We start from the raw sequence: 16,834 nt of genomic DNA on the forward strand, positions 1-16,834 counted from the left end.
TCTTAGAGCTTAAGCGTCTTGTTTTGACTGGCGACGAAGCCCTTGACATCGCTCCAAACAAACTCTATCGGGTTCGATTGGCAGTGGTAGGGTGGCAAGCGCACATCGAGACGGCCAGCAGCTTCGGCGCTGCAGTCCACACGGTATCGGTCCCCACCTGCGTTCACGTTGTTGCCAAGCTTCATGAGCTCGGCCTTCACCATGTCGCTACTCCAGGCATCCAAGTCTATGTCTTTTTTTGAGGCTAGTCCTCCGCCGCACTTTATCCTGCTTCACAGAATGATATGGCGCGTTGTCCATCGCTGTAACGCAGCCGGTTTCTTCAGGGACAACATTCGGCCCGCCTTCAACGTCTGCGTTGTCCACTGGTAAAGCGTTCGCTCGCTCACCTGAGTGAGTTTTGCCCTCCTCTTGGTGAGCGCATTCGTACTTGAACTGCCCCCGTTCTCGACACGAAGCACTTCAAGAAGCCAACTGCGATGGTCTGCTTAGAAAAACAGCGCACTGTCGGTGTAGGGCACACTGACGACACAACCGACTCGGCCGGCGCCATGTTGGAAAATGGCGATGCATCACTACCTCGCAGCAAGCCTCCGCAGAGCTGTGTTCGTACGGGCTTTGTCTGTTAATTTCACCAGTGATTGAAGCACTCTATACCACCTAAATCTACCAGTCCACATTATGGTTTGGTTTGGTTTATGGGGTTTAACGTCCCAAAGCGACTAAGGCTATGAGAGACGCCGTAGTGGAGGTTTCCGGAAATTTCGACCACCTGGGGTTCTTTAACGTGCACTGACATCGCACAGTACACGGGCCTCGAATTTCTCCTCCAAAGAAATTCAGCCGCCGCGGCCGGGATCGAACCCACGTCTTTCGGGCCGCAGCCGAGCACCATAGCCACTGAGCCACCGCGGCGGCTTAGTCCACATTATGCTTTCAATTGCTGTGCTCATTGTTTGATTAATAGTCCTACACTGCTCAATTATTCGAGGGACTATTTTTTGTGTTCCTGCAGCCCTGATTGGACGAGAGTGCTCTGCCTTCCGTAGTGCTGCAAACATCTTGTGAGACGAAGCATACGTATTACTCCGCCGATGGCACAGCGGCAAGCCGCCACGGCACTGGGTGGCGCGTTGGTCGACTCCGCCCACCGTACGGGGAGAATTCAAAACAAAAAAAAAAGGTGGGAGCCGGACGTTAATTTGATTTAATTAGGGAAATCGACCACACAGGGCAATAAATCGCAGTTTCTAAGAATGCGAGAAACGTGTAGATTGAGTTCCCGCGGCAAAAAGACGAGTTCAGATTTCGCTTCACTGCACCTTTAAGAGGCCTGCAGCCCACAGTAGCATCCAAAGTTTTTACAAAAATAACGGCTACCCTCAGCGCTGTGGCACAACAAACGTTGTCTGTTTCGACGTCTTACATGCACTAGGGAGTTTGCTGTGCCTCCAAGCTTCTTGAAAGAGCGTGCATTTTGCCTCGATGTAGCCACGTAACTCGTCGAAATAGCCAAGATTTGTTGGCCCACACCGTCGAGGGTAAGCGTATTTTCGAAATTATAAAAACTGATGTAGAAATTACGATAGGCTACAGGGGTCTCAATAACTAAGCAGCCTACTAGTAATAGTTAAAAAGACAGCTAATGAGTATTTGTTAATCAGCCTGCTATTTAGAATGTGTTAGCTGTATTCTGATGTAATACTCAGCTGACAATTCTAAGCCGAAAAAAAGTGTTCTAACTCATTACTTTTATTTTTAAGAAATCCTGTACTGTCTTCGGGGACACACGCTAATGGCCTAGCCTTCTAAAACATTTTCTGCGTACGGTCGACCACACACCTGCTGAGAGCACTTGCATCATTTAGCTCGGGCCTAGGACCGGAACCAGACCGGGGGACGTTTCGCAATACATTCCGGCCTGTATGTCTCCGCAGCAGTCAGTGCAAAAACTGTGCTCATTTCTTTTTCTTTTTTTATTACAATTATAACGTTCATCCTGCCTTCGACTTCGAATTGCTCACGCAAGGCAACCCTCGGAATATAACATCAGTCTCTCGTACTTTTCATAACACTCACTCTTCACCGATAGCACACTTGTGCAGTTTTCGAGAATTCAGTTCGGGGCTGACACTTACACTCACCCGATTATTCGGGCCAGTTGCTATAGCATTTTCGAAATGTAAACGTTACCTTTGACAGAACGAGCACTCGGTTTCCATTACTTATTCTTCAGGCGGGAAAATAATTTGTAGCATGGTGTTAGTAACAACTTTACTTTCAAGCAAAAAATGAAGTGAAATCAGCTCTTTCCCGGTTGTTGGTTGGGTGGACGATTAGGTTTTCCGTGATTTGCTGAGGGTGTTGTCCAGGGGGGGGGGCTTGGGATGTATCTGCCTGTGTTTGTGGAGGATAGCCAGCAGTACAACGGGCTTCAGACAGTTCTTGTAGAGTGTTACGGACCCACATGCGGAGGAGCCTGTTGGTTGAAGTCCCTTGAGGCGGATTTAGGCCCGATTTGTCATCAGCATCAGCCTGACTACGCCCACTGCAGGACAAAGGCCGCTCCCATGTCTCTCCAATTTACCCTGTCCTTTCCCAGCTGCGGCCACCGTATTACTACACATTTCTTGATCTCATCCTCCCACTTAACTTTCTGCAACCCCCTGCTGAGCTTGTCTTCTCTTAGAATCCACTCCGTTACCCATCAGGGCCAGCGGTTATCTTGCCTTCGCATTACATGCCCATTTCTGCCTCTTGATTTCGACTAGAATGTCATTAACCCGCGTTTGTTCCCTCGCCCGCTTCCGATTTGTTAACGTCACGCCTATTATTTTTCTTTGCATAGCTCGCTGCGTTGTCTTTAAGCTGAACCCTCTTTGTTAGCCGCCGCGGTGGCTCAGTGGCTATGGTGCTCAGCTGCTAGCCCCAAAGACGCGGGTTCGATCCCGGCCGCGGTGGTTGAATTTCTTTGGAGGAGAAATTCGAGGCCCGTGTACTGTGCGATGTCAGTGCACGTTAAAGAACCCCAGGTGGTCGAAATTTCCGGAGCCCTCCACTACGGCGTCTCTCATAGCCTTAGTCGCTTTGGGACGTTAAACACCATAAACCAAACCAAACCTCTTTGTTACCCTCCACGCTTCTGCCCCATAGGTGAGTACCGGTAAGATACATTGGTTGTAGACTTCTCTCTTGACGGGTATTGGTAAACTGCCATATGCGCTTCACCTCATTCTTATTCTTCTAGTTACTTCCCTCTCATGATCATGATCAGCTGTCACTACCTGCCCTAAACAGCCACATTTTTTTCTTAGACGGTTGAGTATAACTCATTGATCATACTTTGCAGTTCATACCCTGATCGACTTAGCAAGGCAATATCATCAGCGAATCGCAGATTACTAAGGTATTCTCCGCTAAATCCTATCCCCATCTGTTCACATTCCGGGCCCCGGAATACCTCCTGTAAACATGCGGTTAATAGCATAGGCGAGATCGTCTTTCCCTGTCTTATTAGCACGTTTACTCTTTCCTCTTCTATCTTTGTGAGGTGGAATATAGGGCAGTGAGTATACCATTCTGCTAATCACGAATGCTTGTTTGGCATTTTTTTTATTAGCCTGATGCTTTGATGTGTCATGACCGTGTGTTTGGACAAACGTTCCCAGATGCGGAGTTTCTGTACCTCCGATACTGGGAGGCCGTCGACCGTCACTGGTATAGAGGGTTTTCCCTTTTTGTGACGGCCCGCAGTCGGGTGGAGCAGCAGGATTCGGTCAGCGAGTGTGCAAGGCCTATACAGGCCACGCAGTCCGTACCGCTTCCGCTTGGAGGCTTTCCTCCATTTCGCCGGCATTTTGCCGCGGTCGTCTGCGTAGGAGTGGGATCCGCTCTAATTTTCGGCCCATGGGTATGGGAGTGGTGTCGAAGAGTAGTGGAGATAAAACTCAGCCTTGAGATGTGCCCCTGCTTTCTAGAGCTAACGAGGGGGATTGTGTGGACCCAAACCATATCTCCGCCGTCCTATTACTCATAAAGGCGGTTAAATACGCGTGTGTTCTAGCCCCTACACCTCAGTAAGATAGTGCGTTTAGTTTGGTTTCGTGCGTCTGCCGTGTCTCAGGTGTAGAATTTCTTCTGAGTAGGGGTGTGCGAATATTCGAAATTTTCGAATATAATTCAAATATTATTTTTTTATTAATCGTGTTCGATTCGAAATCCACATATTCGTGTTGTTTCGATTATTCGACACGACGCGAATATTCGTGTCTAGCCGAATATTCTACTGCGAGCACCGGCGTTCATTTCGGTCCGCAAGTCCTATCGACAGAGACATAACAACATGGCGGCGCCCAGAGCAATGCGTAACGTTGGGTTCTAGGCACTACAGTTGGGCCATGCAGTAGCTGACTGCACTGGTGAACTTTTTTGTGGCTATACCTGCGAAGCTGGTATAGTCAGAGCAGTGCACGAAATACCTCGCAATACGAGCCAGTTCAGTGCCAATTGAGAGGGCATTTTCTCTAGCTGGAGAAGTTGTTTCAGCTAGAAGGGAACTACTTCTGCCTGACCAAGTAGAGCAGCCGACAACCTTTTTATGTTCATCCCAGCAACGCGCTTTTGTGCTTATGGTAAGCTAGCCTTGATCAATGCTGTGTCCTAGCCACCTTCTCTGATATTTTCACTCTTCTAAGAACAGTGCTCGAGACTGATACTTTTTGTGCAGCCACACGCACCTTTCGTGCTCATTTCATCACTGATAGTTGAACTGTGATGTTCTTGGGTGCTCAAATAAATGTTTTGTAGTGGTTAAATGTGTCTGTCCTTGATTATTCGTATTCGATTCGTATTCGAAAAATTTGATATTCGCACACCTCTACTTCCGAGACTTGAAGCATCACGTCCTGCGTCGTGTACAGTTTGCTTCTAAATCCCAGCGTCGCATGGGGGAAGAGGCCGTGTTTTTGTATGTGGGTTTGGAAACGGCCGAGGATAGCGTGTTCGTACAGTTTTCCTAGGCACGAGGTGACCGACATGGAACGGAGGCTTGCCAATTGAACTGGTTTACCTGGTTTTAGAATAAAGGTGACCTTAGCGTAGGTCCATTCCGGGAGGGGGTGCCCCTCTCCAGTGTTCATCGAAAAGCTTGGTTACGGCTTGAACCAAATTTTCGTCCAGGTTCAGTAATGTTTTGTTGGTGATTTTATCCGCGCCCGGCGCCGACATGGTGCGCAGCTTGTGCATACCTACTCTCACTTCCCTTGTCGATATGTCTTCGTCAAACACGGGGTTCAGAGGGCTTGAGTATTTGAGGGGTAGGCTTCTAGCTGTGGTTGTGAGATACCCGTCTTTTAAGTTTTGGATCAAAGCGCTGTCTTCCACATTTAATTTCTTGGCGCTGCGATTTACGTTACGTTGTTGGGAGTCTTTAGTGTTTTATGCTTCTAAGAGGCAACGTAGAAGCTTCCACGTATTTTTCAGTCCCAGATTTGCAACCGCATGAAAGCAAATCCAGATTTGCTTCCATGCAGTTGCAAATCTGGTCCCGCTGTTGACGGGTTAGGTGTACTGCGTGTGCCTCAATCTTTTTCCTAAGGCTGCTATCCTTAGTTTAAGAGGCCGTGTTTGTTTTTCAGCCATCTTTTTTGCATACTGGAGTGTGTTTCCCACATGTGGACAAGTCTGCTGTCCACGATTTTCGTTTGCCGATTACTCGGGATGTGGCACTTCCAACGTCCTATGTGAGTGCATTCACCCAGTTTGCAAGGTTCTCTATCTCAGTAGTGGATTTCTTCCGGAGATTCCTGATTTTTAGTGTCTCTTTTACAGAGGGAGAGATTGACTTCAGTGCGGAAGTTGTTTGAATGTTGTAGTCGTCGCTGCCTAGGGAGGTCTGCGTGTTGGTTCACAAACACTGTGCGATGTTTTTGGTGATCGTGGGATTGGGTTGGTGTTTAGCTGCGTGCTGTTGTGTGTCGTTAACGGGTTAGGGCCTCATTTTGCATTAATGTCCAGTGTTGCGATTCTTTTCTGCACTTTTGCTTGTAACCCCAGCTTACGTTTCTTGCGTTAAAATCTCCTCGGGTTCTTCGCGCGGTTGTTTAGCACTTTTGTAATAACCGCAAGCGGAGGGGGCGAAGGGGGGGGGGGGGGGCTCCGCTGCTTTTTGGCGCGCTGTACGTGTTGAGGATGAACAAGCTGGGGCTTCTTCTGCTTTGGGACGGAGGGGGAGATGCAACGGTTTGTCTCATGTTGCCATCAGACCTCGGGATGCATCGGGCGGTTGGTGTGTGTGTAGTGTTTTATGGCGCACAGGCAACTAAGGCCATCATGCGCCAAGCATACGGTGTTACGAAAATTTTTCCGCTGAATTTTATAGAAAAGTGAAGAATCATCGGTGGTGTAGGGGGCCTAAAACGTTAGTGCCACCTAGTCATCACATAGGAAAGAATTTCTAGAAATGGCTAATAGTAAAACCTTTAAAGGGGGTTGGAAACCTCAGCAGCTATCCTTGTTGTCTTGTTTTGTTAGCAGGAATTGGTCCGTAAGGTGTGTGTGGCCTATTCGGAGATGACAGCGAACCACTTGCTTGAAACGTTCCTGCTGCACACATGACTTCCATTCACCCTAAAGCTATCTTTACCAAGCGCAGTTTGCTATTTACTTCGTTTTTCCAAGGCGAATGCCCTTTTTTTTCTTAATTTACGTTGTACTAAATTCGTGCAATCCTTAAATGGTATACATTGTTTATTTTGTCTTCCCACAAGCTTCAGCAGCGCACAAATCTGCTCTGTCGTTGCCTTTCATTCTGGCATGACTGGGGACCCAGCATAATTTTGTCTTTTGCCATGTTGTGAATGGTGTCACCCAGTGACGGAGTGATTGCACTTCTAGAGTGAAGAGATGTCAGTACCATTAGGGGGCCTGTGTAATTAATACTGTTCGTGAGATTCTCGTTTACTATTTTTCCTGCAGCTGCACAAATGTCAGGACAGCGCCCGTCCTGTGTTTTTCGTGTTCCTTCTGTCCTCGTTCCGTAGCGCTGTTGTGAATCTATTTGTCAGGTAATGTGTCCTGTATATTGAGATTCTGGCATATCTCTTCGAATCGCAATACCAGTGGCCAGGTAGCTTGCGGTTTGTGGGTAAATAATATTCAACAACGACATTTCGCCACAACTGGATAGTATATATGTTTTGGTAGCGATTCTTCTGTATTCAAGGGAGGTTTCATTTATTTCTGCACAGAGGTTGACTATGGGAGTTGTTCTGTATGCGCCACATGAGAGCGCTAGGCCTCAGTTTTGTACTCGATCCAATTTTTACGGCATGACAGACTTGCCCAACCGTACAGTGAACCCATAATCTAATAAGGAACGTACCAAACTGACAGTTGCAGGCGGAGTGCTCAGGCGGTCGCATTTATGATAAGGACATCAGCTTTATCTTGTTTTGTTTTGATCAGCAAGTGGTAGGAGCGGTGATAACTCAATCGGCTGGTGATTCGGGCGTCTGTCATGTTAAGGGTTCCCCTCTTCGACAGGCCGTGATTGCATATAGCAAATCTGCGAATTAAGCCTGCCGTTAATTTCGGTTTCCTTGTCTAGGAGTTCTATATGAGGGTGGCACCCAAAGTGTCTTGTATATATAGAGGCCAAGGATTCCGAGTCTGTTGGCCAGGGGTGTGTCGCAGTGTATGCGTAGAACCCGAGGAAGTTGTCTGATCACGTGGAGTGATCATTTGAATGGAAAACACTTAAGTCCCATAAAGGTCAGTTTCGAAGTGATAATATCAATTGTATATTGTAAAGTATTTTATGCCTCTCCTATGGAGCCTTTTGTCGTCCATGAAGTGGTGTCGTAGGTGTATAGTGCCGCGCGGAGGTCAGGTATGATAGTGGGCTAACGCTATTTTCAGTAGGAGGGAGCAGAGAACTGCACCTTGTGGAGTGTCACCTTTATTAACCCTCCCAATCCAGAACACTCCACAAGGTGCAGTTCCTGGCTAAACAACTCACCAACATACCTGACCTGGATGGGGACGGATGGTATAGTGCTGGCTGGAAAACATGTTCAAACAGTTTTTTCACGCAACTGATGAGGAAGACAGGGCAAAGGTTTCGTAGGATGACTGCCTTGCTGGGTTTGGGAATAAAAGTGATGTGTGCATGTTTCCAGGTGGAGGGCAGCGCTCCATCAGTTCCTAAAGTGAGGTGTCGTCAAGGTTGCGGAGGACCCTGTGTGTCATGTGGTCTGGTCCGGGGGTTGTTGGGCGGCGTATGGTAATCAGTGAACGTTCGACTTCATCAAGGGTGTTGTCCTTGTCGAGGTTCGGATTAGGCCGATGGGGCCCAGGACAAGTGATTCCGTCCCAATCGATAGAATTGTTTTCGCAGTGCATATGTCTTGTAGAGTTCGGTTGATGTCAGCGCCCTTTTTGTAGATCAAGGCAGCGAGACGGTTCTCGCAATCACAAAGAGAACAAGGAAGAGGAAAGCCTCAGGGTGCTTGCCAGCGTTTCGGCAAGAAGACTTCGTATGGCCCAGGTGAACAGAAGCCCCCTTCCCCTTCCTTGTTCACTTTGTGTCTTTTGTAGATCAAATTGAATAATCTTCTTGACTCGTTTGCTGGGGGTGTGTAAAGCTTGCTCAATCCTACTCGCCCAGGGAGCTGGTTCTGGCGCAAGATGAGAGCCAAGTTTGTCTCGCTCTCAGAGGAGTTGAGTGCTTTGAGTTATTGGAGTTTAACGTGCCAAAGCGACTCAGGCTATGAGGGACGCCGTAGTGAAGGGCTCCGGAAATTTCGACCACCTGGGGTTCTTTAATGTGCACTGTCATATCACGGAAAAGAACAGTGGGGAAGAAATAGTTTGGTTTTGAATGTATGGGTAGTGATAAAGATGGGGAGGTTGCTGCCGAGATAATCTGCTAAGACACCCTGTGGCTTAACCAAGACGTGCGGGCTTGCATATGTAAGCAAGGTCACCGAGGGCCCGCATGTAACACGTGCCGATTCTTGCGGGTGTGTTTAGGTTTGTGTCGGTGTACTATTGATAACTGGTAAGGTTTAAGGAGTGAGGATGGCTGTGTGATGTGTGGGTGCTGTCACCGAATAACATTTAAATGTGTTATGACTGCGTTTTTCAGACTCATTTTGTTCGCTATGACTCTCGGAACAACTGGGCATGAGGTCATTTGGTGCAACGAGTAATTTGTAATGGAATTTTTAAAACTTGTGCTGTACCGTGTGGTAGTCAGGTAAGACTAACGCGTTCGCGATTCATGACGCCGTGAACCGATGCTCACGTGCTTTCTCTCAACTGAACGAGTGAACTGCGCACTCCTCGTAACGAGCGTAGGGGAGTGGGTGGCTCGCTGTTCGGGATAGGAGTGCTGAGGGTAAAGGGGGGGGGGGGGGGGGGGGGAGTGACGGCAGGGGGACAAAGGCAACAGAGGTCCGTGTCCTTCCCTTTTCTGTCTACTGCCGATCTCGGCGGCTTAACTGTAATGTGTCAAGGTGATTTTGCATCGGTTTTCCACCAGATGGCGGCGCTGTCGGGGGAGGGGCTTAGAGTCAACTTCAAATTGCACTTTTTAGCTAAAATGGCCATGTAGAGCCCTGCTTCTTTTTTAAGTATGCATAACAACGGTCGTGGCTAGAACGCCACGATTTGTTGGGAGATCATAAATGACCCCTTTAATGTACAGGTTGCTTGTTCCTGCGTAACTGCGTTTGGTGTGGAATTCTTCTGTCTGAATGTATTCGACTCCTTGGTGAGTGGTATATGGTGTACGTGACGGTGGAGATGAGCCTGTTGGTTGTGAATGGCCTCTTGGGGGGGGGGGGGGGGGGGAGGGGGTACGCTTTCTCGACGACGTATACCTTCGTGCGTGTCCTACTGACATGCACTGACGGATGACTATGTGAGCAGCCTATCCGTCAAGCTCACCAAGACAGCACAGGCATAACTGTGTGTGCCCACCCTCCGCCATTCCTAGAAAAGCTTTTCCCGCCCAAAAAATAAAATGGTTGAAAGTAATCGCTCGTTCTGTTTGTCGTCTCTCTGCTTCAGGCCTTCCTGTCAAGGTTATCGCTTCACTTCAAGAATCACACACAAGCATGATTGCTCTGTCAGTATACCAAAAACAGGTTTCCTTGTGATACTGCATAAATATCACGGCTGCAACACCGCTGTCGCTGTATGCATGAGGAGCACATACTATTGACATGTAAAAAAACTGCGCTTTCCGCAGTCCTGTTGCTACTCGCCCCACTGTCAGAGTTTGTGCTTCGTCTACAGACCATTCAGTAAACTGTGCTGCATTCTTGCGCGGCCTGAAATGAATGATGTGCTCACCGTGTGCTTGTCTTCGGTGAGCTCTGCCATCCGAAGCTGCACTTGGAGCTACGTGGAGAACACGTCCAGCACCTCCAGGCATCCAACGCCGCGCTCGTAAACAGTCGTGTCCTGCGCAAATTCGTTACGGGGGCTTCAAACAGCAGCCCTGATGTCACACTTTTCCAGAGCACATGGTTAGCGCGGTGCGAGCAACGGCGAGCCCCTACTGCAGCTGCGTCGGCGCGTCTTTCCAGTAATGCAAGTTTGGATAGCTTCGTGGCTTGTATACTATAAGTAGCACTTGAGAGAAAACGCTCGTTCTGTCGTCGTCTCTCTGCCCCAAGTAGTTTTGTGAAAATTAGTCATTCCATTGCAAAAATCACACTGAAGAGCATGATTGGTCCATCATTAATACACCAAAAATGGTTGCCTTGTGAAAGTTCATAAACATATGGTTACAACACAAGTGTGACAGTACGGGGAGCGCATACTAAACGCATCCAAGAAAAGATGTCAGGGTTTTAACTTGGTTAAACCTACTAGTGCGAAAGCTCTAGTTTTTGCCTATACCAAGTATTCTTTGGTCCCAATAGGCTAAGGTCAAATTTCGGGTGTGACCCGGGTCATACTTTGGAAATGCCTCAATTCAAATTTGGAGGTCGCCATCGTGTTTGGCTTGGTCAATTATGGTTGGACATAGATTTTGGTACAAAGTTGAGTGAAACCGTGGGTAGGGTGTGTGCCTCATGTAGGGCATTTTTGGTCAAAAAGAAATACGCTCTGTTTAGCGTTTGACCTTTCGCCACATCCGTGCGCAGTGCGCATTTGAAAGGAGGGGTACATAAGGCGCGCTTCCCCATAGAACAGGCGCAGACACTCGCCATAGAAGGAGAAGAAAAAGCAACAGTCGGACGGCGCAGAAACACCCTGGCCAATCCCCCGCCATGGGTATGTGCCATTAAGCCTGAGGACATCGTCATCATCATCAACACCGATCCAGAAGTGGTAGCTTGGGAGTTGGCTGAAAAGCAGCGAGAGCTTTTCGCTTTGAGATATCCAGGCTTAACCTTAGCTAAGCCACAGCCAAATTTTTTAGTCGGTGTTTCGCGCTAAAATTTCACTCTACGCTGTCCTGCTTTTACTCGTCCGACTGTACGTGCTCGTGCTTCGTCTACAGACGGTATAGCTGTGGGTGCGGCATTCTCGCGCGGGCTGAAATGAGTGAGCTGCTCACCGTGTGCCTGTCCTCGGCGACGGTGAGCTCTGTGCCGTCCGAAGCCGCACTTGGAGAACGCGTCCAGCACCTTCAGTCATCCAACGCCGCTTTTGCATACAGTCGTGACCTGCGAGAGTTCATTAGGGGGGCTTGACACAGCAGCCTCTTGGCAGCCATGACGTCACACTTTTTCACAGCACGCGGTTAGCCCGGTGTCACCTACGGCGCGCCCCTGCTGCAGCTGCATCGATGCGTCCTTCAAGTAGCGGAAGCACGGATAGCACAGTCACCTGGTGTACTATATGGTAGCTGGCCACTTCAATCTGCTGCATTGCAATATGTAGTTTTGTGACCGGCGAAACAGGACGCAGGGGGTATTTGCTCGGATAAAAATTGTTGCAAAAGTTAATTAGAGTGTGCCTCCACCGTGTAACACATCGTGTGTGGCGCTGACGAGCTGTGATACCCTTTCGAAAGGATAGCAATCTCTAGAGGGCATGGGTCAGTGCGGCACAGCTATCTCGATCGACATAAGACACTTTCCGAAAACGACTTTCTTTGCTCGGACCATTTCGTCAACGTCGGCTGCAGGACAAGTCTCACACTGTTGAGGACCCTCGGAAAACATCATTGAAACGAGAGCACTTCAAACCTGATGCTGGGCCTTCCAATTTCTCAAGAATATTCGACTAGTTGTACGCTTCGGAAGAATAGATGGAAAGAGGTGCATGCTATTTCATCCATTAGTGGGGCACAAGCGAAAGCCCCGTGAGCCAGCGTTGATTCCTCTCCCGCAGGGGACACTGCAGTGGCCGATGATTTATCATTGGACACGTCTGGGAATCCTCTCAATGTCCATCACACTTGGCTAGCAGCCTACTTCCTTGATAGGAAATGGTTTGCATACCATGCTAATGAAACTAAATAGGACGACCATTGGTCAGATGACTTCGCAACTCTTTGGCCACCGTGCACGATCACATATGTTCCATTCGCTAAATACGCAACATACCCCGGCTCAATATACATGTATGCTGTGAGGGCCTACTTTTGCGACAGTTTTGCGTTGGATGCAGTGCTTTAAATGCCCACAACGTGCTTTCGACGATTGACGCCTCTCGCGGCGATTGTTTTTAGCAGGGTCACCACCTCGAAAAAGCGTTGGCGTATTCTGCTCGAGCTGAGAAAGGTAAATCCCAAATTTTTCTCCGTGTAAGCATGCCATGTGCAAATTCTATTTATTTTAAGCTGGAAGACAGGTTTGGAAGCGGCACCCGGCTTATTTCTCCTGGGCTGGCGGGGTTTGTAATCGCCTCTATGCAGGTGGCGGGAATGAATCGCCATTCGATGTTGCAAGCGTTCTTGAAAGGAAAAAAAAATCACAAGTCGCAAAATCACAAATCAATCTAGCGCTTGCGGGTCGATGGTCATGTCATTATGTATTGAAAAAAAAAACAACAGATAGCCCTAGAAAAAATTACTGGCTGTGCTCCAGGAAGAAGGGTGGCAAAGCGCTGAGGGGAAGTCGTGTTAACTCCTGCGATGCTTGCTCAAAACGAGGCTCAACAAGCGTTGAAAATCAGTGAAGGCGTCAAGGGTACGCGACGGGCAGCGGCAAAAATAGTCACGCAGGCACCATGCCTACGTAAAAATTAATTCTCCCCTCCTCCCCAGTAAAAAATTTTCTGCCCGCGTTCCCAGTTAAGTATTATTAAGGAGAATATTTTTTACCTATTTGAGGACTTAAAAGCGTCGCAGTCCTGCTATCACGGAAATAGTTAGATAACGTGATCACATCAACGGAGCAGGACGCTGCTGATTGGTTTATGATTTGGTTTTATGGGGTTCAACGTCCCAAAGCGACTCAGGCTATGGGGGATGCCGTAGTGAAGGGCTCCGAAAATTGCGACCACCTGGGGTTCTTTAGCGTGCACTGACATCGCACAGCACACAGGCCTCTAGAATTTCGCCTCCATCGAAATTCAGCCGCCGCGGCCGGGTTCGAATCCGCGTCATTCGGGCCAGCAGCTGAGCGCCGTAACCACTGAGCCACCGCGGCGGGGCAGGACGCTGCTGAGTACGCTCAGCATTTTGTGTGCAGTAAAATTTGTTCAAAGTGCTTACATTATACTGGTACGATAATTTGGAGAACACTATTGAGTACGGGCTGTATTTGGTCTGCATAGTAATATTTGTTCATTGTGTCTAGAATACATTGCCACTATAATTTGGCTACTACACTCTAATCCCAGTAACCCATAAAGCTACCTATAGGAGTTACACACAATAAATGCGTCTAAAATAAGCGTTACAGGTCGAGTGTTCTTGATGTTTTGATTATTCTTGACCGATGCATAGGTTACAACGACTCAAGAGGTGCGTTTTATAAGTTACTGCTGAAGGAGCTGCCTTGTAACCCATAGAAAAAAATGCCCAAAACCAGTTTTTTTTTTTTTGGTTTTGTAACCGATAAAACGCACCTCTCAGATTACGGTAACCTATAATCGGCGCGGCGATCCCGTTGAAACGAAAAAAAAAAATTGTTTCTTTTTCAAGGCCACTGCGTGTTTTTCCCGCCATGCGACGCCTCCGACAAGACGGAAGGCGGGGAAGCCGGGTCGGCTGTTTTCTCGCTGCCGCCATCTTTTACCACTTGCATTTGCATTGCGGAGCCCGCGAAACGAGTATTCTTTTGTGCGCACCGCTGCAAAGCAAAAAGCGTGTTAGCATGTGCATCGTATATGCGGAATGAAGTAGAAGCTTATCCTGCGCGTCGTGTTATGGCACGTTTTAAATGATAATTCCAGCGACATAAGCTCGGTGCATGATTTTTAGCAAGGAAGCATAAAGTAGTTGTGTTATTCTAAGGTTAAATATCGTCCAATTAGGCCCTTTAACAAGGATTGGAAATGTTGGATTGGACTTCTTGCATGTTACGTCCATAGAATGCGGAGAGGATTGGATCTCAGCTTCTTAAAGAAAGGCCCGAGGTAGCGAAAAGATGCTAGCGGCACGGATGACATCAATTTCGACACCATGCGGGCATCGGAGCTGTCAAGCGCGGGGCTATACCGAGCAGGCACGCGCGCACTCAAGAGTCCACGTGACGGCGCAAGAGTTCGTTCTCGCTTCTGTGCGTAGCCTCTTCGTGGGAGCTTCGCTACTCTGTCCGCCTTTCGCTTGCGGCAGCACGGTTGGCGCGGGCCGCGTGCGCAGCTCTCAGAGAGAGGAGGAGAATAACTGCGAAGGCGCTCGCCCAGTCTTTCTGCTTTCTCATAAAGATTCTTTTCCCCAGCATTCTGCTATTTCCATTTATTACTTAATTTATCTATATATTTTTCCCCCGAAAACAAAACTAAACAAACAAGCAAGAAATCTCAAAAACTCTCTATGCACCCCTCTTCTTGGCCGATCCCCCTCTGTGGGTATGCGCCATCCCATGAGGTGAACAACAACAACAACAACAAAGATGCGTCATCTCGTTTCACGAGTGGACGGTGGGATAGAAGTCAAAATGGCGGCCAGCAGCACGGACGTGTTTGGCGTCTTGCGGTGCAGTGAAGATAACTGCGAGTGCCCGCAGTGCATGGTTTTGCCGGAATCGAAACTGAAGTGCGAGTACTGCGGACACTGCACGGCAGCGCACGGGAAGATGAACGAGATCGGTGAGTACCTTTACGTGGATTTTTACCTGGTGGTTATTTATGTTGTTGTAGCAAGCTTGTTTGCGCTTGAACAAAGGGGGAAATTGAGCGCCTTAGTAGAACTGTGTGTAGCGCATCTGTTGCTTTGCTTGCGTGCATTATTGTGCGCTAAGTGCGACTTCGTGAGTAATCCTTTCGGATGAAAGGGAGCTCAGCAGCTCGACAGGGAACGCATGTGCAGGATTCCTGTTGTTCTATTTTCACACTTGGCATAGTGACTGCGCCGCCTTTGACTGCGAGTATCGTGTATGTTACGAATGGCGCAATGCTGCCAGCCCAATGTCGACTTAATTGAGCCTCATGTTTCGGTAGCAGAACCTTCTTCTGCAGGTGTCTTTATGATAGGCTGCACTATGGAGCACTAATTTGTGTTGGAGGAACAGTCGGTGAAGGAATATCCGATCCCGTAGGCAATGTAATGTCGGGCGAACACATGGCGCGAGGCGCCGTTACTATGCATTACTTGATCCAGCGCTTTCCATTCATCATGCCGGCCGGCGTACAATGCGTGTTTCCCGTGTCTATTCGCTGGTTCGAAGTCGCCGCCGTGACTTCCATTGCCTCAAGGCGTGAGGGTGCGTCAACAGCCTTGCTAAAGTTTAGATTGCTGAATGAGATTTAAAGAAGAATTGTGCAATTGATGTGCACCTTGTGCTTCCAATCTCCTTTAAAAATCTGCATAACAGCAGAGATGAAGCAGTGAAACGAGTGTACGATAAATCTTTCTCGCCTGTATGTCGCAACCATGACTCTTAGAGCACTATTAAACTGCTTCGTATGGGAGCCGGTAACTCTCTTCTGTGTTAAGTACCTCTTCCTTTTTTTTGTAGGCGGCACTGCCGGCAGGTGAAGTACAAGTGACGGCGCCTCACCTCTACACTTGCACGGACGGAACGTTTGTTTTTGCTGGCAGCCTAAACGAAGTCATCAGAGTCTGCTCAGGTGGCCTGCAGCGTGCATTAATTATTTGTCTTCTCATCTATTACGTGAAGAACTTGGAGTATCCCTCTTCTTTTTCACAAATTCATTTTCTGGTGCAAAAAATAGTGCTGCCGGGGGAAATTATTCCTAGGGGCCTTGTTTCAGCTCACCTGAGGAAGTTCCTGACTGTTTTGAATAAGATATTGTAAAGCTGTGGAGCTTGCCGCGAAGGTTTGTTAGTAATCTTTACAGAGCCAATGTCTGGCCCGTTCTCACTATGTATATTATTTTCAAGCAGTGTGGTTCAATAAAACAAATTGTGCCTCATACCATTTGTTCCTTTTTACATGTGCACAACAGCGGCTTAACATTGAAGCGCCCATTTTACTACTGCGCCGTACAGTTATCTTCAACTTGGACGGGTCGAAGACTTATTTGTTGAAACATTAACCCGCCATAGTGGTTCGAACCTCCATGGGACCTCGGCTACTGAGCCAGAGGTCTTATGTTCGAACCGAGCCGCGTTTCGGAGGAGAAACGCAGGGGCGGCAGTGTGCATGAATGCATAAATTGAAAGAAGAAAAAGAGTTGACATGTAACCTGTGAAGTACTAAGACAGGATGAAGGTTGCGACGTAACTTGCAAATATTCACAG

At 48.2% G+C, this 16,834-nt stretch overlaps 1 long non-coding RNA gene across 1 annotated transcript in view; it reads right to left on the reverse strand.

Annotated features, from left to right (window-relative positions):
- Positions 1–16,834, reverse strand: part of LOC149359537 (uncharacterized) — a 67,589-nt gene that overhangs the window by 26,557 nt on the left and 24,198 nt on the right. The window contains exons 2-3 of the long non-coding RNA XR_016288785.1: positions 11,573–11,681; positions 10,357–10,467 (exon numbers count right to left, since the gene is read on the reverse strand). This is a non-coding gene — a long non-coding RNA (uncharacterized LOC149359537). The remainder of the gene's footprint in view (positions 1–10,356; positions 10,468–11,572; positions 11,682–16,834) is intronic.

This window comes from Amblyomma mixtum, chromosome 2 (genome assembly GCF_055824585.1).
Source record: "Amblyomma mixtum isolate Tamu chromosome 2, ASM5582458v1, whole genome shotgun sequence".
Taxonomy (NCBI): domain Eukaryota; kingdom Metazoa; phylum Arthropoda; class Arachnida; order Ixodida; family Ixodidae; genus Amblyomma; species Amblyomma mixtum.